Source organism: Macaca fascicularis, chromosome 19 (genome assembly GCF_037993035.2).
Source record: "Macaca fascicularis isolate 582-1 chromosome 19, T2T-MFA8v1.1".
NCBI lineage: Eukaryota > Metazoa > Chordata > Mammalia > Primates > Cercopithecidae > Macaca > Macaca fascicularis.
In genome coordinates this window covers 65,882,817-65,906,045 of record NC_088393.1, presented here as the reverse complement: position 1 = coordinate 65,906,045, position 23,229 = coordinate 65,882,817, and the positions used below count along the sequence as shown (strand labels likewise).

Below are 23,229 nucleotides of genomic sequence, written 5' to 3'. Positions count from 1 at the left end.
TTTTCTCTGATGAGAACTGACTCCCATCTTTCTTGAGTCTTTTTCTTATTTACTCCTCTGTTCAACAACCATGGAGGATACACACATCGAAAATGAAAGAAATCTGCTCTCAGCAGTATTGAACATTTTCCAGATATTCTTGTTACTACAAATAAAGTATGAGACCAGGCTCATACTTACAATCCCAGCACTTTGGGATGCCAAAGCAGGAGGATCACCTGAGCTCAGAAGTTCAAGACCAACCTGAGCAACATAGCAAAACGTCGTCTGTATTAAAAAAGCAAAAAACTTAGCTGGGTGTGTTGGCACACTCCTATAGTCTTAGCTACACAGGAGGCTGAAGTAGGAGGATCTTGAGCTAAGGAAGTTGAAGCTGCAGTGAGCCCTGATTATGCCACTGCACTCCAGCCTGGGTGACAGAGCTTGACCTTGTCTTAATAAATAAATCAATTTGATATGAAATAGACCTAAGTGCTGTAATAATTGGGAAAGGAAACCTAAAAATGCATTTATTAACATTAACATACTTTAAAAACCCAATTGAAAAATTAAAAAATCAAGATTACAATAAGCCAGGCAGAATAAAAAAGATGGACAAATCAACACCATAAAGCAATGCACAAAATCTATACCTGCAATGGGTATATTGAAATGGAGGTTCCTTTCACAATAGAATCATAAAAACATAAAATGTCTGAAATTAGTTTGCTGGGAAATGTGAAGATAAGTTTTGGAAGAATTACAAGTAAACTTACATAAATGAAAATGCTTATCAAGTTCGAGGATGGATGGCCAAAGAGTAAAGTGTCAGTTACCCAAATTCATCACTAGATACGATGAAAGAGCGCATAGGATTACAACAGAGCCTTTTGGGAGGCTTGACCCTTGAACTTTCGTTTCTGCTTCTCCCTCCTCCAGTGTGAGAGAAAGAACTGATTGCTATTCTTCACATAACCAATTGGCTTCAAACTCATCTTAAAGAGAAACACCTGCAGAAATGACTGGTTCAGGCGTGTTCTTTGCTTTTGCCAAAATTTGGACTTCAGATCCATCAATAGCATACAGTTCTTATTACAGAGCTCTTTAGGGGCCATGGCGAGGGAATCATTTTGTGGTTCAGCAGGTTGACACAATTTATTTTGAATGGAAGTGTGTGATTCTGGGCACCTATTTTCACGCAGAGAGGACCCATGCCACACTCTATGAAGAACAGAGAAAGAGAGACAGCACCCACATCTGCATGGATCTCTTTGAGTCCACCACATCCCAGAGAGTGCTTCCATGTCACATCCTTGGACCTGTGGAATATCTTCTTTCCATTGTTGCAGCCCCTTGGCTGTGCCTCTGAGGCTACCAGGCCCTTCCTTCTGACTGTAGTGGCCTCTGCTCTGCATGAGATGTCTGCCTTACAGGAAGTGTCTCTGAGTCAGGGCAGCAGGGGCCATCCTGAGCCGGCAGAACTGGTTACCTGTGATGGCTGCTTCTAGGAGACCCCAAACCGTGGCTCAGCAAGACCAAACGAGAATTGAGAGCAGAAGCTGGTGGAGAGCAAGAAAGGGTTATCATGTAAGGTGTAGTTTTGGCAGAAGTGACACTACACCACCATTCATTATCTTCAATTTCACTGACTGGACACAGTGGCTCACATCTGTAATCCTAGAGGCTGAGGTGGGTGGACTGCTTGAGGTCAAGAGTTTGAGACCAGCCTGGCTGATATGGCAAAAACCTGTCTCTACTAAAAATACAAAAATTAGCCAGGTGGGGTGATGTATGCCTGTAATCCCAGCTTCTTGGGAGGCTGAGGCATAAGAATTAATTGAACCCAGGAGGCAGAGGTTGTAGTGAGCTGAGATCATACCACTGCACTGCAGCCTGGATGACAAAGCAAGACTCTGACTCAAAAAAAAAAGTTTGTTTTTTTTTTTCATTAAGTCCAGGCTGGGCGCAGTGGCTCATGCCTGTAAGCCCAACGCTATGAGCCCAAGATGGGAGGATCGCTTGAGCCCAGGAGTTCAAGACCAGCCTGAGCAACATACTTGCCCAGTTGTTTGTGTGAGATTCCATCTCTACGAAAACAAACAAAAACACGAGTTGCGCATGGTGGTGTATACCTGTAATCTCAGGTACTCAGGAGGCTGAGGTGGGAGGCTCGCCTGAGCCTAGGAAGTCGAGGCTGTAATCGCACCACTGCACTCCTGCCTGGGCAACAGAGCAAGAGACCCTGTCTCAGCACAAACAAAAATAAAAGTCACAAAACAAAAAATGTAATTAAATCCAGATGTAAGGGCTTCTAGGGCTGACTCCTGGGCTCAAGTATGAGCTGTAGCCAGGCACTGTCCATCCTTTAACTCAGCCCTCCCCAGTGTATGGCCTTGGTTTTTTCGGAGGCACACATCTTTGCAGTCTTAAGATGGTGATTGCAGTTCCAAGTCTAGCATGTAGCCATGCAACATTTGGCTAAAGAAGGTGGCATCAGGAAGTGTATTTGTTTTCTATTGCCACTGTAACAAATTACCAAAACTTTGTGTCTTAAAACAACAACAAATTTGTTGGCTCACAGCTCTGGAAGTCAGAAGTCCAAAATGGGTCTTACTAGGCTAAAATGTCAGCAGGACTGTGGTCCTTCTGGGGGGTCTAGGAGAGAATCCATTTATTGGCTTTTTCCAGCTTCTAGAGACTACCTGCACTCCTTGGCTTATGGCCCCTTCCTGCATTTTTAAAGGCAGCAGTGTAGCTTCTTCAAATCTCTCATTCCATTATCACATCATCTACTCTGATTCCTGCTTCAAGTTATACAAAGACATTTGATTAAATAGGGCCCACCCCAAGTAATCCAGAATAATCTACCCATCTCAAGAATCTGGCCAGGCATGGTGGCTCATACCTGTAATCCCAACAATTTGGGAGGCTGAGGCAGGAAGATCGCTTGGGCCAAGGAGTTCGAGACCGGTCTGGGCAACAGAGCAAGACCCCTGTCTTAACAACAACAACAAAAGTAGCTGGGTGTGGTGGCATGCACCTGTGGACCCAGCTACTCAGGAAGCTGAGGCAGGAATATCGCTTGAGCCCAGGAGTTCCAGGCTACAGTGAGCCATGATCACACCACTGCACTCCAGCCTGGATGACAGAGACCCTGTCCCTAAAACAAACAAAAACAGATCCTTAGTGGCATCTTCAATGTCCCCTTTGCCATGTGAAGGTAACATATATATAGGTTCCAGGGTTTGGAATGTGGACATCTCTGAAGGAAAGGGGGCATTACTCTCCCTACCACAAAGAAGTAATACAACATTTTGGCTGCGCGCAGCAGCTCATGCCTGTAATCCCAGCACTTTGGGAGGCTGAGACAGGTGGATCACAAGGTCAGGCATTCAAGACCAGCCCGGTCAACACGGTGAAACCCCGTCTCTACTAAAAATACAAAAAATTAGCCGGGCGTGGTGGCGGGCGCCTGTAGTCCCAGCTACTCGGGAGGCTGAGGCAGGAGAATCGCTTGAACCGGGAGGTGGAGGTTTCAGTGAGCCAAGATCACACCACTGCACTCCAGCCTGGGCAACAGAGCAAGACAACGTCTCAAAAAAAAAAAAAAAAAAAAAAAAAAAAAAAAAAAAAGAAGTAATACAAAATTTTCAGAAGACTTCTCTGTTGTTGACTTGCTCTGACCCTGTTAGCCAGGATTAACACATGCATCCATGTCCTGGCTGTGAGAAAAGCTGGAAAAGAGTGTAGCTGGTTTTTTTGTCATCCATAGAAGGCGCCGGACTGTGCTGCAATGAAGGTGGGTGGCACAGCCACAGTAGCTGGCACAAAAGTCAGCTTGGGTGGAGCCCATCTACCCCAGAGACCTCTCCTCACATTAAGTTATAAGGCCACAAACCAGATCTGCGCGGAAGTTTCTGGACTTGCTGCCAGCAAAGATCTGGAACTGAGGGTCGACAGCTCATGCCTGCAATCCCAGCACTTTAGGAGGCTGAGGCAGGAGGATCACGTGAGACCAGGAGTTAAAGACCAGCCTGGGCAACATAGTGAGACTCCATCTCTACCAAAAAAATTAAAAAATTAGCTGGGCATGGTGACATGTGCCTGTAATCCCAGCTACTCAGGAGGCTTAGGTGGGAGGATTTCTCGAACCCGGGAGATTAAGGCTGCAGTGAGTTATGATCAGGCCACTGCACTCCAGCCTGGGCAACAGAGTGAGACCCTGTCTAAAAAACAAAAAACAAAACAAAACAAAACAAAAAATCTGGAACTGAGTGAAGTCCCAATATCCAGGGAGCAGCTAGCTACCAGGACATGGGGACCCTGGTGTAGGATTGAATGGGGTGCTGGAAGGGAAAGATGGCATTCCACTGAGGTAAGGGAGAAGTGTAAGCTCTCCCTTGGGTATAGGAGGGAATCTAGAATTTCAAAACATGAGAGAGAGAGAAGAGACAGAGACAGACAGAGACAGAAAGAGACTGAGAAATTGAGAGAAAAGTCTTCATGTGAGGCTGTGCGGTGGCTCACGTCTGTAATCCCAGCACTTTGGGAGGCCAAGGCAGGTGAATCACCTGAGGTCGGGAGTTTGAGATCAGCCTGACCAACATGGAGAAACCCTGTCTCTACTAAAAATACAAAATTAGCCGGGCGTGGTGGCACATGCCTGTAATCCCAGCTCCTCGGGAGGCTGAGCAGGAGAATCACTTGAACCCAGGAAACTGAGGTTGTGGTGAGCTGAGATCGTGCCACTGCACTTTAGCCTGGGCAACAAGAGTGAAATGCCATCTCAAAAAAAGAAAAAAAAAAAAGATTCATTTATGAGACCTTTCCACTCATCCCTTTCCTCAAATACACCCCAGAGCATCCTCAGAACACCCCAGATACCCTTTTGGGCAGCTATGGGTGAAGTTGCCCATCAATCTCAGCTCCAGGGGATGGCCCACTGACCTCATTCTGTCTCCGTTGCTGCAGTGATTAATCCACGGGCATCGAAGCACTGGTCCAAGCCAGTCAGTGCAAGGCACCCTCCTGTCCATGACAAGTGTCAAAGCAATGAACATGAACGGAGAGTGAAGCCCAGGACTTTGATTAAAAGTTAGGAGAGTGTGTTAGGCTGAAAAATGGCCCCCAAAGATGTCAGGCCCGAATTCTGGGAACCTATGAATGTTGCCTTATATAGGGACAGGGGCTGCATATGTATTTAAAGATCTTGAGAGGGGAGATGATCCTGGATTGTGCATGTAATCACATGTATCTTTACAAGAGGGAGGCAGAGACAGATGAGACCGCACATACGCAGAAAAGGAGAAGGTGATGGGACTGTGGAGGCGGACACCAGAGTTGTGCAGCCACAAGTCAAAACATGCCAGCAGGCCGGGTGTGGTGACTCACGCTTGTAATCCCAGCACTTTGGGTGGCTGAGGCAGGAGGATCACCTGAAGTCAGGAGTCTGAGACCAGCCTGGCCAACATGATGAAACCCCGTCTCTACTAAAAATACAAAAGCTGGCTGGGCACAGTGGCCCACGCCTGTAATCCCAGCACTTTGGGAGGCTGAGGTGGGTGAATCACAAGGTCAGGAGTTCAAGACCAGTCTGGCCAACATGGTGAAACCCCATCTCTACTAAAAACACAAAAATTAGCCAGGCATGGTGGCAGGTGCCTGTAATCCCAGCTACTCGGGAGGCTGAGGCAGAGAATTGCTTGAAGCTGGGAGACAGAGGTTGCAGTGAGCCGATATCATGCCACTGCACTCCAGCCTGGGTAACAGAGTGAGACTCCCTCTCAAAAAAATAAAAATAAAATAAAAATAGGCCAGGCGTGGTACCTCACACTTGTAATCCCAGCATTTTGGGAGTCCAAGGCGGGTGGATCACGAGGTCTGGAGTTCGAGACCAGCCTGGCCAATATGGTGAAACTCGGTCTCTACTAAAAATTTAAAAATTAGCTGGGCATGGTGTTGTGCGCCTGTAACCCCAGTCACTGGGGAGGCTGAGGCAGGAGAATGGCTTGAACCCAGGAGGCAGAGGTTGCAGTGAGCTGAGATTGTGCTACTGCACTCCAGACTGGGTGATGGAGCAAGACTCTGTCTCAAAAAATAAATAAATAATAAAATAAAATTAAAAATACAAATACAAAAATTACCTGGGTTTGGTGGCATGTGCATGTCATGCCCCCTACTTGGGAGGCTGAGGCAGGAGAATTGCTTGAACCTGGGAGGTGGAGATTGCAGTGAGCCAAGATCACGCCGCTGCACTCCAGCCTGGGCAACAGAGTAAGATTCTGTCTCAGAAAAAAAAAAAAAAAAGGAAAAAGCCAGCAGCCACCATAAGCTGGAAGAAGCAAGGAATGAATTATCTCCTGGAGCCTCCAAGAGAAGTACAACCTGTCCAATAGCTTGATTTTGGCCCAGGTATGGATTTCATGCTTCTGGCCTTCAGAAATGAGAGAATCTATTTGTCTTATTTTAATATTTATTTTATCTCTTGTTTTAAGACACTGAGTTTGTAGTGATTTGTTACAGTGGTGATAGGAAACTAATACAGAAAACAAAGCCCAGTCTCTTGAAAGAAGCCGAGCCACATTGGCCGGGCGCAGTGGCTTACGCCTGTAATCCCAGCACTTTGGGCAGCCAAGCCGGGTGGATCACCTGAGGTCAGAAGTTCAAGACCAGTCTGGTCAACATGGTGAAACCCTGTCTCCACTAAATAGACAAAAATTAGCCAGGCGTGGTGGTGGGTGCCTGTAATCCCAGCTACTCAGGAGGCTGAGACAGGAGAATCACTTGAACCCGGGAGGCAGAGGTTGCAGTGAGCCGAGATCGTGCCATTGCGCTCCAGCCTGGGTAACAAGAGTGAAACTTCATTCCAAGAAAAAAGAAGCAGCAGCTGAGCCATATTGCTGTCAATGGGAGCCAATTTAAGAATAATCAATATTGCAGACCGCTGATGGGAAAGGTGGAAGGAAACTAAGTATTTGAAGACATTGTTGAACTGCTGGATCATACTGATCCTGAAGCTATTCTGGCTGTCTAACTCTCCAGGCATGTGAATAAAAATTATCTGATGAGGTGGGCTAGTTGCTACCAGCCCAGCAAGCATCCTGACTCATAGCACAGCAGCGGCAGATTCATTTGCTTTATCTTTTCTTTTGAGACTGTTTAAAATGGCAGCATAAGTCCTTTGGATCCCATCATCCCATCAGCTTGATATAGGTCTCTCTCTCTCTCTCTCTCTTTCTTTCTTTCCAGACAGACTCTCGCTCTGTCACCAGGCTGGAGTGCAGTGGTGCAATATCGGTTCACTGCAACCTCCGCCTCCTGGGTTCAGGTGATTCTCCTGCCTCAGCCTGCCAAGTACCTGGGACTTCAGGCGCTCGCCACCATGCCCAGCTCATTTTTGTATTTTTAGTAGAGACAAGGTTTCACCATGTTGGCCAGGATGGTCTCCAGCTCTTGATCTCATGATCCACCCACCTCGGCCTCCCAAAGTGCTGGGATTACAGGCATGAGCCACTGCACCCGGCCAGCTTGCATATAGTTTTAAAACTGTTATTTATTTATTTATTTTTTTATTTTTTTATTATTTTTTTTTTTTTTTGAGACGGAGTCTCGCTCTGTCGCCCAGGCTGAAGTGCAGTGGCCGGATCTCAGCTCACTGCAAGCTCCGCCTCCCGGGTTCACGCCATTCTCCTGCCTCAGCCTCCCGAGTAGCTGGGACTACAGGCGCCTGCCACCTCGCCCGGCTAGTTTTTTTTTTGTATTTTTAGTAGAGACGGGGTTTCACCGTGTTAGCCAGGATGGTCTCGATCTCCTGACCTCGTGATCCACCCGTCTCGGCCTCCCAAAGTGCTGGGATTACAGGCTTGAGCCACCGCGTCCGGCCTATTTATTTATTTTTGAGACAGAGTCTCGCTCTGTCTCCCAGGCTGGAGTGCAGTGGCACGATCTCAGCTCACTGCAACCTCCACCTCCTGGATTCAAGCGATTCTCCTGCCTCAGCCTCCGAGTAGCTGGGACTATAGGCATGGGCCGTCTCGCCTGGTTAATTTGTGTATTTTTTAGTAGAGTCGGGGTTTCACCGTGTTGGCCAGGATGGTCTTGATCTCCTGACCTCGTGATCCGCCCATCTCAGCCTCCCAAAGTGCTGAGATTACAGGCACGAGTAACCACGCTCGGCTGTTTTAAAACTTTTAAAATTAAAGTTTAGTCCAGGCATGGCGACTCACACCTGTAATCCCAGCACTTTGGGAGGTCAAGGCATTAGGATCACTTGAGGTCAAGAGTTCCAGACCAGCCTGGCCAACATGGTGAAACGCTGTCCACTAAAAATACAAAAACTAGCCAGGTGTGGTGGTACTTGCCTGTAATCCCAGCTCCTCAGGTGGTTGAGGCAGGAGAATCACTTAAACCCAGGAGGCAGAGGCTGGAGTGAGCAGAGATCACACGACTGCACTCCAGCCTGGGCAACAGAGTGAGACTGTGTCTCAAAACATTAATTAAATTAAAGTTTGTATATAAACTTTATATACATAAACTATATAAACTTTAAACATATATATACATATATATAGGCATAAAGTCCAAATTGTCACAGCTTGATGAGATTTTTTATGTATGTCTAAATATATAAATATTTAATACCCATATATAAAAATCCATCACACAGGTCAACAGAAAATATCTTTCCAAAACCCTGTACCACTTCCTGGTTAATATCTCCCAGAGTTAACTACTATCCTGATTATCATCCTAAGTTTGTTTCTGTCCTCAAACTTCCTATCAATGGAATCATATAGTCTATGGTTTCCTGTGTCTGGCTTCTTCCAGTCAGCACAATGTGTTTGAGAGTCATCTAAGTTGCTGCATGTATCAGTAGTTCATGTTTGGTAAATTGCTGAGTAGAATTCCACTATGGATGGACCACAGTTTGTCCATTTTATTATTGATGGACTGCTGGGCTGTATCCAGTTTTGGCCGCTTATGACTAATGCTTCTACGAATGTCCTTTTAGATGTCTTTTGGGGACATGGCTCATACTTCCATTGTGAGAAATTACTATTATGTTCTCTTGGGCAATTTTTCCAGAAAGAATACAAATTTTGAATGCTAACAGGTCTGTAGTGCTTACTCTCTCCTCATATATGTGAATGATATATTTGCTGAGCATCAAATCCTGAAATCAGAGTCTTCTTGTTTCTGGAATCTTCACTTATCTTCTGATGTCCAGGGTTTCAGAAGAGAAACCAATGCTGCTTATCTCCTGTGCCCTTTGTAAGAGATTTTCAATGAAAGTTGGGAAGTTTGCACTAGTTTTGGAGTATGGGTACTTCACCAGGCTACGATGTCTTTTTAACCCTGCCAAGACACTGGACATGCCCTTAGAAATGTGAACATACATACAACTTTTTCTTTTTTTTTTAGACGGAGTTTTGCTCTTGTCACCCAGGCTGGAGTGCAATGGCACAATCTCGGCTCACTGCAACCTTCGCCTCCCGGGATCAACGGATTCTCCTGCCTCGGCCTCCAGAGTAGCTAGGATTACAGGCATGTGCCACCACACCCACCTAATTTTTGTATTTTTAGTAGAGACAGGGTTTCACCATGTTGGCCAGGTTTGTCTCAAACTCCTGACCTCAGGTGATCCTCCTGCCTCGGTCTCCCAAAGTGCTGGGATTACAGGTGTGAGCCACCGTGCCCGGCCAACATACAACTCTTTATGATGCCTCTATTTAAGTAAGTAGCAGAATGCCATTGGCAAAGTATTGGCAAGTTAGTATAAAGCTCTCTGATTTGTTTGGAGTGATAATATTTGGATTATGCAGGAAAAAAACTGATAGCATATCCTTTAGCCCTCATCTAGGACTATCATAAAATCATACACATAATGACACCCATGACGCTAAAAGGTGTATGATTTCTGCACCACTCTTCAAGGTTGGTGGTTCTTCTATTCATATGTGATGTAGAAAAATAGAAAAGCTGTTGCCATTGATAACATTTACATGTGATTACCTATGACAACCATTTCTCTTCTTTTTTCATTTTTTAGACAGGGTCTCATTTAGTCACCCAGGCTGGAGTGCAGTGGTACCATCTTAGCTCACTGTAGCCTTGACCTCCTCAAGCAATCATCACTTCCCAAGTAGCTGGGACTACAGGAATGCACCACCACGCACAGCTAATTTTTGTATTTTTATTAGAGATGGGGTCTCTCCATGTTGCACAGGCTAGTCTTGGACTCCTGAGCTCAAGTGATCCACCTGCCTTGCCCTCCGAAAGTGCTGGGATTACAGGTGTGAGCCACCGTGCCCAGCCGTGATTATCTACGGCAACCTTTTTTTTTTTTTTTTTTTTTTGAGATGGAGTCTTGCTCTGTCGCCCAGGCTGGAGTGCAGTGGTGTGATCTCGGTTCACTGCAACCTCCACCTCCTGGGTTCAGCTATTCTGCCTTAGCCTCCTAAGTAGCTGGGATTACAGGCATATGGCAGACATTTCTTTTTCTTTTTCTTTTTCTTTTTCTTTTGAAATGGAGTCTCGCTCTGTCCCCCAGGCTGGAGTGCAGTGGCGTGATCTGGGCTCACTGCAAGCTATGCCTCCCAAGTTCACACCATTCTCCTGCCTCAGCCTCCCAAGTAGCTGGGACTAGAGGCGCCCGCCACCGCACCTGGCTAATTTTTTTTTGTATTTTTAGTAGAGACGGGGTTTCACCTTGTTAGCCAGGATGGTCTTGATCTCCTGACCTTGTGGTCCACCCGCCTCGGCCTTCCAAATGCTGGGATTATAGGCGTGAACCACTGAGCCCGGCCGTGTATATGACAGACATTTCTATCAGACATTGTTTATCAGGCCTAGACCCTGAGTCCCCATCAAATGGGTGTTTCTATGGCAAATTAGGGACATATGTAGAGTAGAACTTATCCCTGCTGATCTGTGGCTGCAGGGAGTCACAAGTTTGCAGTCTGGTTACATTCAGGTACTTAAGAGTTAAAAAGGCCGGGTGCGGTGGCTCAAGCCTGTAATCCCAGCACTTTGGGAGGCCGAGACGGGCGGATCACGAGGTCAGGAGATCGAGACCATCCTGGCTGACACAGTGAAACCCCGTCTCTACTAAAAAATACAAAAAAAAAAAAACTAGCCGGGCGAGGTGGCGGGCGCCTGTAGTCCCAGCTACTCGGGAGGCTGAGGCAGGAGAATGGCGTGAACCCGGGAGGCGGAGCTTGCAGTGAGCCAAGATCACGCCACTGCACTCCAGCCTGGGCGGCAGAGCGAGACTCTGTCTCAAAAAAAAAAAAAAAAAAAAAAAGAGTTAAAAAACAGATGGTGGCTTTTGCCTCCTTTATAATTTATCCCTGATGTCAAATAAAATGGAATTCCAACCAATAGCTTTTCCACATTGATTTTTTTTCAATGAGTTTTTCTAATTTGTATGAATTTCCTGGTGTCAAATAAGGTAAAAGCCATGGTTGAAAGCTTGCCAACACTGACTACATTCATAGTGTTCTCCAGTATGAGTCCTCTTATGTTCAATAATATGAGAAAAACTCCCAAATGCTCTTCACGCAAATTACATGTACGGGGTTTTCCTCAGTATGAGTCCTCTGATGTCACATCATAAGGGCTAGGCTGCATCTGAAGCCTTTCCCATGATGACTATATCCATCGCTTTGCTCTCCAGTGTGTCTTCTGTGATTTTTGAGTAGTGGAGGAGCAAAGTGTAAAACCTTTCCCTGAATGATCACCTTCATAAGGTGTCTCTATAGATTCTTACCTATAGGGTAAAACTGTTCACTTCTTTAGAAGAATTTCCTAAATTCACAGCAAATATATAATTTCCCACAAGTATAAATTGTCTCATATTGAATAAGGTATAATTTGTGTCTACAGCCTTTGCTACAGCGATTACATTTATAGTATCGTTCTCCTGTATAAGTTCTGAAACATACTGAAAGAAATATTTCTCCATAAAGACTCTCCAACACTCAACACCTTTGTAAGGTCTATTTACTGAGAGAGTTTACTCATACGCCACTGGGGTTGAGCTCTGTTTAAAGACTTCTCTACACATATTACATTTATATGGTCTCTCTCCAGTATGACTTCTCTGATATCAGAAAGTATTTACCATAAACAGGGATTTCTCACAATTCAGAACATCTGTAGGGCTTGTCACCTGTGTGAGTGCTCTCAAACCAAAGATGAGAGGAGCTCTGAATAGACTTTCCCACATTCCTGACATTCAACTGAACTCTCTCTAACCTGAATTCTCTTACATTGACTGAGGCTTGTGCTACACTTAAAAAATTTACTACGTATATTTCATATATAAGGCTTTTCTGCACTGAACTATTTGCAAGTCTAAGAAGTTGAGTGTTTTGACCAAAAGCATTCCCAAAATCATGATTTTCAGGGTTTTTTCCCTGTGCATTTGTGGTTTATTAAATCTGAACTTTGTTTTACAATGAATCATGTATGTAGTGGTGTTTTCTGATAAGAATATTGATTAGTGGGCTTGGCACGGTCGCTCACACCTGTAATCCCAACACTTTGGGAGGCCAAGGAGGGTGGATCACGAGGTCAGGAGTTCAAGACCAGCCTGGCCAAGATGGTGACACTTCCATCTCTCCTAAAAATACAAAAATTAGCCAGGCGTGGTGGCAGGTGCCTGTAATCCCAGCTACTTGAGAGGCTGAGGCAGAGAATTGCTTGAACCCAGGAGGTGGAGGTTGCAGTGAGCCAAGAACATGCCACTGCACTCCAGCTTGGGTGACAGAGTGAGACTCTGTCTCAAAAAACAACAAAGCTGGGTGCAGTGGCTCACGCCTGTAATCCCAGCACTTTGAGAGGCCGAGGCGGGCAGATCACGAGGTCAGGAGATGGAGACCATCCTGGCTAACATGGTGAAACCCTGTCTCTACTAAAACTACAAAAAATTAGTCGGGCTTGGTGGCGGCGCCTGTAGTCCCAGCTACTCAGGAGGCTGAGGCAGGAGAATGGCGTGAACCCAGGAGGCGGAGCTTGCAGTTAGCCAAGATTGCGCCACTGCACTCCAGCCTGGGTGACAGAGTGAGACTCCATCTCAAAAACAAAACAAAACAAAATGAAACAAAACAAAACAGAATATTGTTTAGTGGAAGAAGGCTTGAATTCTACTTGACATTAGCTGCACATTTCTTATTATTTCAGCCTCCCTCCCGAATCAGTGTTGCTCAAGCATCATTTGTTCCACCCATCCCTCCTGGTCTTCCTTCTGCTTCTCTAAGTGGACCTTACAGTCCTGGTTTCTTCCAAATGTGAAGAAATGAGTTCATTCTTTGTGAATCTTTCCATTTTCAGGATGGCATTTTTGTTGTTGTTGTTGTTTTTGGTTTTGTTTGTTTTTGAGACGGAGTCTCACTCTGTCACCCAGGCTGTAGTGCAGTGGCGCAATCTCGGCTCACTGCAACCTCTGCCTCCTGGGTTCAAACAATTCTCCTGCCTCAGCCTCCCAAGTAGCTGGGATTACGACACACACCACCATGCCCAGCTAAGTTTTGTGTGTGTGTGTGTGTGTGTGTGTGTGTGTGTGTGTGTATATATATATATATATTTTTTTTTTTTTTTAGTAGAGACGGGGTTTCACCATGTTGGCCAAGCTGGTCTCAAACTCCTGACCTTGTGATCCACCCACCTCACCCTCCCAAAGTGCTGGGATTACAGGCATGAGCCACCATGCCTGGCCTGGGATATGGTTTTAAGATAAATGTCTTCCTTCCTGGTTATCTCTTTACTTTTGATGATAGTTTCACAATCTGGAAAAAAATCAGATAAATTTTTACACTTCTACAATTGTTTATTGAACAAATAAATTATGGCTTGTTCAGTCTATTTAAAAACCATAATTTTAAGAGCTGGAGAGAAAATGCTGGGATTCAGCAGATCCAAAGCATGTGGATTGGTTTCCAAATCTGTCTTGCCAGGAGTGATTGAGCAAATAAGAATAAGCCCAGTCTCTCCAGGTGGCTGATGAGAAAACAGATCAATATCTGCTACTAGTCACTCCTCACTCTCTTTTCTTGTCTTGTCTTTTTTTTTTTTTTTTGAGATGGAGTCTCGCTCTGTCGCCCAGGCTGGAGTGCAGTGGCATGATCTCGGCTCACTGCAAGCTCCACCTCCCGGGTTCACACCATTCTCCTGCCTCAGTCTCCCGAGTAGCTGGAACTACAGGCGCCCGCCACCACGCCTGGCTAATTTTTTGTATTTTTAGTAGAGACAGGGCTTCACTGTGTTAGCCAGAATGGTCTCAATCTCCTGACCTCGTGATCTGCCCACCTCGGCCTCCCAAAGTGCTGGGATTACAGGTGTGAGCCACCGCACCCGGCCCCTGTTTTTGGTTTTGTTTTTGTGACAGGGTCTCACTCTGTTGCCCAGGCTGGAGTGCAATGACACAGTCTTGGTCACTGCAACCTCTGCTTCCGGGGTTCAAATGATTCTCCTGCCTCAGCCTCCCGAGTAGCTGGAATTACAGGAGAGCACCACCATGCTTTGCTAATTTGTTTTAGTAGAGATGGGGTTTTATCATGTTGGCCAGGCTGGTCTTGAGCCACCGCACCCGGCCTAAGCTGCTATGTTTTGGGGTAATTTCTTACAAAGCAGTGGATAATTAACACAGAACCTCTCCCTGTTCCTTGCCTTGGGACTAAAACACATGAGACTAGCTTTAACAAACAGGATGTTAGCTCATGTGTGTGAATAGAGGTGTGAGGTATGCCCCCCAATAAACCTTTTGCAGTTCCAACTCCATCTCAGTATCTACTGATCCTTAACTGTGACGCCTGGAGAAGCCAAACAGAAAAAAATCAGAGGAAAAGGAAGCAGGGAGCTGTTACATAAAACTTAATGCGCAGCTGTGAGACAGACTCCAGCACAGACATGGGTGAACTATATGAAGTGGCCAGTCTCCTCAACAATTGGGTAGCTAATGAACAGACTTACAGGACATGTGCAAATTTGCTGGTTATTAAGAACATGCAGGCCGGGCGCAGTGGCTCAAGCCTGTAATCCCAGCACTTTGGGAGGCTGAGACGGGCGGATCACGAGGTCAGGAGATTGAGACCACCCTGGCTAACACGGTGAAGCCCCATCTCTACTAAAAAATACAATAAAACTAGCCAGGCGAGGTGGCGGGTGCCTGTAGTCCCAGCTACTCGGGAGGCTGAGGCAGGAGAATGGCGTAAACCCGGGAGGAGGAGCTTGCAGTGAGCTGAGATCCGGCAACTGCACTCCAGCCTGGGCGACAGAGCGAGACGCCGTCTCAAAAAAAAAAAAAAAAAAAGAAGAACAACAACATGCAAGTTAGGCCAGGCGTGGTGGCTCAAGCCTGTAATTCCAGCACTTTGCAAGGCTGAGGCAGACAGATCACCTGAGGTCAGGAGTTTGAGACCAGCGTGGCCAGTATGGAGAAACTCTGTCTCTACTTAAAAAAAAAAAAATTAGCCAGGCATGGTGGCATGCACCTGTAATCCCAACTACTAGGGAGGCTGAGACAGGAGAATCACTTGAACCTGGGAGGCGGAGGTTGCAGTGAGCCAAGATTGTGCCACTGCACTCCAGCCTGGGCGACACAGCAAGCCTCCATCTCAAACAAACAAACCAACCATGCAATTTAAATGAACAATACATTTCAATTTCTGGGTTGTATACTGTGACAGAAAAAATTCTATGGTGGTACCTGTGGCACTTCCTATTGTGACACTATGATTAGTTTAGGTTATCTGGCAAAGCTGAGGGATTTTGCAGATGTTCCAAAACAGTTGAAAGTCTTTGAAACAGGGCTTGGCCGATGGTAGTGGCTCACACCTGTAATCCCAATACTTTGTAGGCTGAGGCCAGTGGATCACTTAAGGCCAGAAGTTTGAGACCAGCCCGGGCAACATAGTGAGGACTGGTCTCCACTTTTTTTTTTTTTTTTGAGACAGAATCTCATTCCGTCACCCAGGCTGGAGTGCAATGGTGCAATCTCGGCTCACTGCAACCTCCACCTCCTGGGTTCAAGTGATTCTCCTGCCTCAGCCTCCCAAGTAACTGGGACTATAGGTGCATACTACCATGCCCGGCTAAACAAAAAAATTTTTTTAAATTAGCCAGGCATGGTGGTGTGTATGCCTGTAATCCCAGCTATTTGAGATGCTGAGGCAGGAGGAATGCTTGAGCCCAGGAAGTTGAGGCTGTAGTAAAGTATGATTGCGCCACTGCAGTCCAGCCTGGATTACAAAGTATGGTGAGGTTCTGTCTAAATAAATAAATGAGAAGGCTTAGTTACCGACTCTTGCTGGTGGCCTGAAAAAAGGAACCTACTGTGAGCTCTACAGCTGCAAAGAAATGGATTCAGCCAACTGAATGAACGTGAAAGTAGATTCTTCTACAATCAAGTCTACAGATGTGAATGTAGCCAGCTGATAGCTAGATTGCTACTTCTGGAGATCCTAAATGGAGGGCCCAGTTAAGCTATGCCCAGACTCTTGACTCACAAGAACAGTGAGATAATAAATACATGTGGTTTTTCCCGGGAGGTGGAGCTTGCAGTGAACCGAGATGGTGCCACTGCACTCCAGCCTGGGCAACACAGCGAGACTCTGTTTCCAAAAAAGAGCAGAAAAAAATATGGTTTTTAAGCTGTTAATTTTGTGGTAAGATGTTACACAAAAACAGAAAACAGGCCAGGCATGGTGGCTCACGCCTGTAATCCTAGCGCTTTGGGAGGCTGAGGCAGGTGTATCACGAGGTCAGGAGTTCGAGACCAACCTGGCCAATATGGCGAAACTCTGTATCCACTAAAAATACAAAAAATAGCTGGGTGTGGTGGTGCATGCCTGTAGTCCCAGCTACTCAGGAGGCTGAGGCAGGAGAATCGCTTGAACCCAGGAGGTGAAGGTTTCAGTGAGTCGAGATCGTGCCACTACATTCCAGCCTGGGTGACAGAGCAAGACTCCATCTCAAAAAAACAAAACAAAAAACCAGAAAACAATAGAGACATGCAAAGCTTAGAGAACATGAGTCTCTGCTGGGTGAACGTGGGTGGCAGTGACCTTCTCACACTGATGGTAGAAGACGTATGAAAGGAAATTTCATAGTATATGACTAAAACTATTTTAAATGTTTATGACATTCTTTCTAGCTTCTAGGAATTGTACTTGTAGCAGTTCTTCCAAAATGTGCTTCAGTAATTAAACAGCGGATTTGCATTGAAGGTTTACCATGCAGAGCACACAGGTATTAGCTAATGCAGTCCTCATACAGCAATGTATGTTATACTCTGCTCTGATGGTTAAATGACAAAGTTTTAGAGAAATGAAATCTTTTGACTCAGTTTATGCAACTAGAAAGCATATGTGCTAATAAGCAGATGCTAATTGGCTTGAATCCATTAGTCACTCTTTTTTTGTTTGTTTGTTTTCTCTTGTGAGACAGGGTCTCACTCTGTCACTCAGGCTGAAGTGCAATCACAGCTCACTGCAGCATTGATCTCCTGTGCTCCAGTGATTCTCCTGCCTCACCCTCTCAAAGTGTGGGATTACAAGCATGAGCCTCCACGGCTGGCCCATAGTCACTCAGTCCCCTGTTTAATTACTATCGAAATAAATGCAATAATGGATACTTGGCTCAAGCATATATTGTTGAATATTAATTATCTAACCCAGGGGCTGGATACAATTCTTTTTTTTTTTTTCTTGTGAGACAGAGTCTCACTCTGTCATCCAGGCTAGAGTGCAGTGGTACAATCATGCCTCAACATCCCAGGGCTCAGGGGATTCTCCTGCCTCAGTCTCCTGAGTAGCTGGGACTACAGGTGCGTGCCACAAAGCCCGGTTAATTAAAAAAAAATTTTTTTTTAGAAATGAGGTCTCACTATGTTGCCCAGACTGTTCTCGAACTCCTGAGCTCAAGCGACCCTCCCTTCCCAGCCTCCCAAAGTGCAGAAAGCACAGGTGTGAGCCACTGGGCCGGGCCCACACAATTGTTTCAAATTTTCTGCCTGTTTGAAAATGTTCTTAATATAATGTTGGGGTAAGGTAAATGCAATATTTATTTTGCAGTTCTTACCTCTTTGGCTGAGGGAATTGCTTGCTCCTCAGAGACTCTTTCTTTCTCTTTTCTTCCTTCCTTCCTTCCTCCCTCTCTTTCTCCCTTTCTCCCTTTCTTTCGCGACTGAGTTTCACTCTTGTTGCCCAGGCTGGAGCGCAATGGCACGATTTCGGCTCACCGCAACCTCCGCCTCCCGAGTTCAAGCGATTCTCTTGTCTCAGCCTTCCTGAGTAGCTGGGACTACAGGTGCCCGCCACCACGCCCGGCTAATTTTTTGTATTTTTGGTAGAGACTATTTTTTGTATTTTTAGTAGTTTCACCATGTTGGCCAGGCTACTCTTGAACTCCTGACCTCAGGCGATCCGCCCGCCTCGGCCTCCCAAAGTGCTGGGATTACAGGCGCGAGCCACCGCGCCCGGCCCTCCTCAGGGAGTTTCTAAACTGTCAGTAAGCCACTGGTTTTCCCTGTATTCATAAAAAAACTGACAGGAACGCCCAGGATCCTAAAGTGAGCTTCAGTCTCAAGATAGTCAGCGACCGCCCTCCGGGCCAGCGTCGGGGCCTTGAGGGGCCTCTGGAAAGTGAATCACAGGGAGCATCTCGGGGTTTCAGGATTTTGGCTGTCCGCTGCCCAAGCCTTGGCATCACGGGCGTTTTTCCCTCTCACGTTCAGGTCCCTTCAAGGTCGGCGCCAGGTATCCTCCCAGAACACGGGCACACAGCCACGCCCAGGACCCCCACTGCCTACCTGCTGCCGCTAGAGGGCGCCATCGTCGCGGCTAACGCAACCTGAGGAAGGAAGCGGTGGAGCACTACATCGCGGGGTTTTCTGGGAGATGGCGGCGGTGGAAGCATACGCATGCGCAGCGACTGCGCCGCAGTGGGCGCGCATGTGCAGCGGAGGGTCCGGCGTCCGCCTTGGCGTAGGGGCGTGATGACCCGGAGTCTCCAAGCCACCGCAGAGTAGTGCGGGGCGGGGGCTCTAAGGGGTAGCCGCAACCTGGACAGCCCGGGACACAGCTGCGGGTTCCGGCCAACAGGCCCGGAGTCGCGGCCTCGGCTCCGCTGTGGGTGCACGGGCTGGGGCTGCGGCGACTCCTGTGCGCTCCGCGTCTGCGGCTGGTAGGAATGGGGATCGTCCCCAAATCCCGCCTTCCGGGCAGGGCCTCCCCTGCCAGCGATCCTGCCCACAGTCCAAGCACCCTCCTCGCTTCTCGTGGACTGCGGTGTCAGCCGCCCGAGCCGGTCCCCGGACACCTGGCCAGGTGACGGCCCCCAACCTCCGCCTGGCGGGGGGTGGTCTGCGAGTCCCCCTCATCCCCGGCAGACGTTCCCGAGCTCCGGAGGGAAAAAAAGGACGAGGAAGGGGCTGCTTATGAGTCTGTCGGTGTTGATTTAGTAGTTGTGGAATGTGAGCCCTGGGGAAATAAGTGGAAGAGGCATGGACCGTGTGGCTCCACTGGGGCGTTCGCGAATGCCTCCTGGAGGAGGAGACCAACCAGAAAGAAGAGGCAGCGTCCAGCAACTGGACAAAGGCCAGAGGGCCTTTCTGGCAAGAGGACTGGGGTGAGCAGAAGCTGATCCGGCTCTTTATCCCTGGGCGCAAGTGCCGTGTGGCATAGGTCAGTGAAGGCCTGAAAGGGGTGTTGAGCCAGCAACAAAATGCCTTGAGTGCACCATTAAAGAAGCAACAACTATGGCTCACGCCTGTAATCCCAGCACTTTGGGTGGCCCAAGCGGGCGGATTGCCTGAGCTCAGGGGTCCAAGACCAGCCTGGCCAACATGGTGAAACTCCGTCTCTACTAAAAATACAAAAATTAGCCACGCTTGGTGGCACGGGCCTATAATCTCTGCTACTGGGAAGGCCGAGACAGGAGAATCGCTTGAACCGGAGATGCAGAGGTTGGAGGCTGCAGTGAGCCGAGATCACGCCACTGCACTGCAGCCTGGGCTATAGAGCTAGACTATCAAAAAAAAAAAAACAAAAAACCAAAAACGGAAAAAGATCACATATGTTGGCCAGACAAGGTGGCTCATGCCTGTAACCCCAGCACTTTGGGAGGCTGAGGATTACTTGAGCCCTGGAGTTTGAGAGCAGCCTGGGTAAAATAGTGAGACCCCATCTCTACTAAAAAAATTAGAGGCATGGTGGTGTACACCTGTAGCCCCAGCAACTGGGGAGGTTGAGATGGGAGGATTGCTTGAGCCCATGAGGTTAAGGCTGCAGTGAGCTATGATCATGTCACTGGACTACATCCTAGACAACAAAGACTCCATCCCTAAGAAAAAAAAAAAAAAAGTCATTTTGTAAATGACTTCTTCTGGGATGCTTATCTTGATGTAGAAAATCTCCTACCCCAAGAACAAACACATAATTCCTGAACAAGGATTGGCAAACAATGGCCTCAGTGGGCCTTCTGTTTCTGTAAAGTTTTATTGGAATGCAGTCACACTCGTTTGTTTAGTATTATCTAGGCTGCTATCTGGCAGAGTTGGGTAGTCATGGCAGAGACCTTATGGTCTGCAAAGCTGAAAATATTTATTACTGTGCTTTTTACAGAAAAAGATAGCCTACCTGTGACCTAGAAGAATATACACTTGTGGCCGGGCGCAGTGTCTCACGCCTGTCATCCCAACACTTTGGGAGGCTGAGGTGGGTGGATCACCTGAGGTCAGGAGTTCGAGACCAGCCTGGCCAACAAGGTGAAACCCCGTCTCTACTAAAAATAGCAAAATTAGCTGGGTGTGGTGGTGTGCGCCTGTAATCCCAGCTATTCTGGAGGCTGAGGCAGGAGAATCACTTGAACGTGGGAGGTGGAGGTTGCAGTGAGCTGAGATCTTGTCACTGCACTCCAGCCTGGAGGACAGAGTGAGACCCAGTCTCAAAAACTACAAAAAAGAATATACACTTGTGCCAGCACAATACTTAGCACTAAGGATTTCTTTTTTTTTTTTTGAGACGGAGTCTCGCTCTGTAGCCCAGGCTGGAGTGCAGTGGCTGGATCTCAGCTCACTGCAAGCTCCGCCTCCCGGGTTCACGCCATTCTCCTGCCTCAGCCTCCCGAGTAGCTGGGACTACAGGCGCCCGCCACCTCGCCCGGCTAGTTTTTTGTATTTCTTAGTAGAGACGGGGTTTCACCGTGTTAGCCAGGATGGTCTCGATCTCCTGACCTCGTGATCCGCCCATCTCGGCCTCCCAAAGTGCTGGGATTACAGGCTTGAGCCACCGCGCCCGGCCAGCACTAAGGATTTCTCTTTGCCACTGAACAGAAAAAACACCCTTGTTGTTATTAATGATGTTATGCTTTATTGTTAACTTTATTACTAGATGATTACTTTTACTCATCTCTTCTTTCATACTCTTCTATTCTTCTGATATTTGTGTGTTTTAGTGCCTGTTTTAGCCCATCTGCTTAATATGGTACATTTTAGTATCTAATAAAGGGTGCCTGACTTTTTTTTTTTTTTGGAGACAGAGTATCGCGTTGTCACCCAGGCTGGAGTGCAGTGGTGCGATCTCAGCTCACTGCAACCTCCGCCTCCCAGGTTCAGGCAATTCTCCTGCCTCAGCCTCTTGAGTAGCTAGGATTACAGGTGCCCGTCACCACACCTGGCTAATTTTTGTATTTTTAGTACAGGTGGGTTTCACCATGTTCACTAGGCTGGTCTTGAATTCCAGACCTTAAGTGATCTACCCACCTCGGCCTCCCAAAGTGCTGGGATTATAGTCGTGAGCCACCGTATCCGGCCTCTGACTATTTTAACCAGATACTGTTGGACTTTTTATATGATCTTTAAGTTGTTTTGTTCTGTGAGCTGGCAGGGGCGGCGGGGGGAGTCTTTGAATTGGAACTGCTATAATTTTGTTTAGTAGTTTTGTGAAGATCTTTTTTTTTTTTTTTTTTTTTTTTTTGAGACCGAGTGCTAGGAATGCAGGCGTGAGCCACCATGCCCAGCCAATTTTTATATTTTTAGAGATGGGGTTTTACCATGTTGGCCAGGCTCATCTTGAACTCCTGACCTCAGGTGATTCCCCCAGCCTGGCCTCCCAAAGTGTTAGGATTACAGGCGTGAGCCACTGTGCCCGGTCTGATATTTTAATACTTTAAAAAAATATGTAGGCCTTCATGGAGAAATTTTAAAAAAATACTTTCCATTCAGGAATAATATGTCAGTGTGTTCTGAACTTAACTTTAGGTCTGTTAATGAGGTTTTTGTATTTTCTTCATGAAAATCCTTTATTGCTTTTGCTAATTGATTTCCAAGTTGCTCCCAGCATCACTATTGTGAGTGACAATTTAATCACTATTCTGGATTACAATTTTTTTTCCAATTTTCATTTCAAAATTGTGAAGTATTTCAACCTGCGGAGAGGTTTGGAGAGTAATAGAATAATATATAAATAATAAAGATGACACCCATGTATCATCGAGATTTTACCTGTGTTAACATATAGTCAGATTTTCAGATTTTGATTTGTTTTTTCATATCAAGCATCACAGGTGTAACTTTGTCTCTTCCCCAACTCTTTCCCCTCTCTCCCCTCAGGTGCTACTTTCTTGAGGTTGGGCAATCGATCTAGTCCATGTTATTGTTACTTTACTACTTATGTATGAATCTCTGTATAACGTAGAGATTTTGTGTCTTTTATTTCCACGTAAATTGTATCATGTGGATAAGTGCACAGTTTACTTTTTGCACTCAGTTTTTGGAGAACTGTCCATCTTGTATATATGTTAGTCTTTTTTTTTTTTTTCTTTTGAGATGAAGTCTCTCTTGTCCCCCAGGCTGGAGTGTGATGGTGCGATCTCCGCTCACTGCAACCTCTGCCTCCCGGGTTCAAGCGATTCTCTTACCTCAGCCTCGCGAGGAGCTGAGATTACAGGCGCCTGCCACCACGCCTGGATAATTTTTGTATTTTTGGTGGAGACGGGGTTTCCCCATGTTGGCCAGGCTGGTCTGGAACTCCTGACCTTAGGTGAGCCCAGTCCGTTTGTTTTAACCACCCCCTATTGCTCCTTTTCTCATACCACAATTTCTTTCTTCCCTGCCACTAAATATTTAGGCTTACAATTTTCCCATGCTAAAGTTTAAGAGAATCACTGAAAGAATGAAAACAATGTGTAGTTTTCATTTTCAACCGGCTGTTACTACAGAGGAAAGTTACTGGCTTTGTTTACATTTCTTAG

General features: G+C 46.6%; 1 protein-coding gene and 1 long non-coding RNA gene across 23 annotated transcripts in view; one reads left to right on the top strand and one right to left on the bottom strand.

Annotated features, from left to right (window-relative positions):
- Window positions 1-480: 480 nt before the first annotated feature.
- LOC141409164 (uncharacterized) lies at window positions 481-18,820 on the bottom strand. 2 transcript variants are annotated; one of them, XR_012428062.1, is made up of 3 exons: window positions 18,058-18,820; window positions 2,885-3,139; window positions 481-1,538 (listed from the first exon to the last, which is right to left on the bottom strand). It is a non-coding gene; the product is annotated as an uncharacterized lncRNA (long non-coding RNA). The 2 variants fall into 2 exon arrangements; XR_012428061.1 differs by lacking the exon at window positions 2,885-3,139.
- A 115-nt stretch (window positions 18,821-18,935) lies between these two features.
- Window positions 18,936-23,229, top strand: part of ZNF329 (zinc finger protein 329) — a 42,364-nt gene continuing 38,070 nt past the window's right edge. For 13 of the 21 annotated variants that reach the window (XR_012428054.1, XR_012428055.1, XR_012428047.1 and 10 more), the window contains exon 1: window positions 18,936-19,605. The gene's annotated coding sequence lies outside the window, so the exon portion shown is untranslated. Of the gene's footprint in view, window positions 19,662-23,229 lie in introns of all 21 variants that reach the window. The other 8 variants (XR_012428053.1, XR_012428046.1, XR_012428049.1 and 5 more) reach the window with 1 other exon arrangement.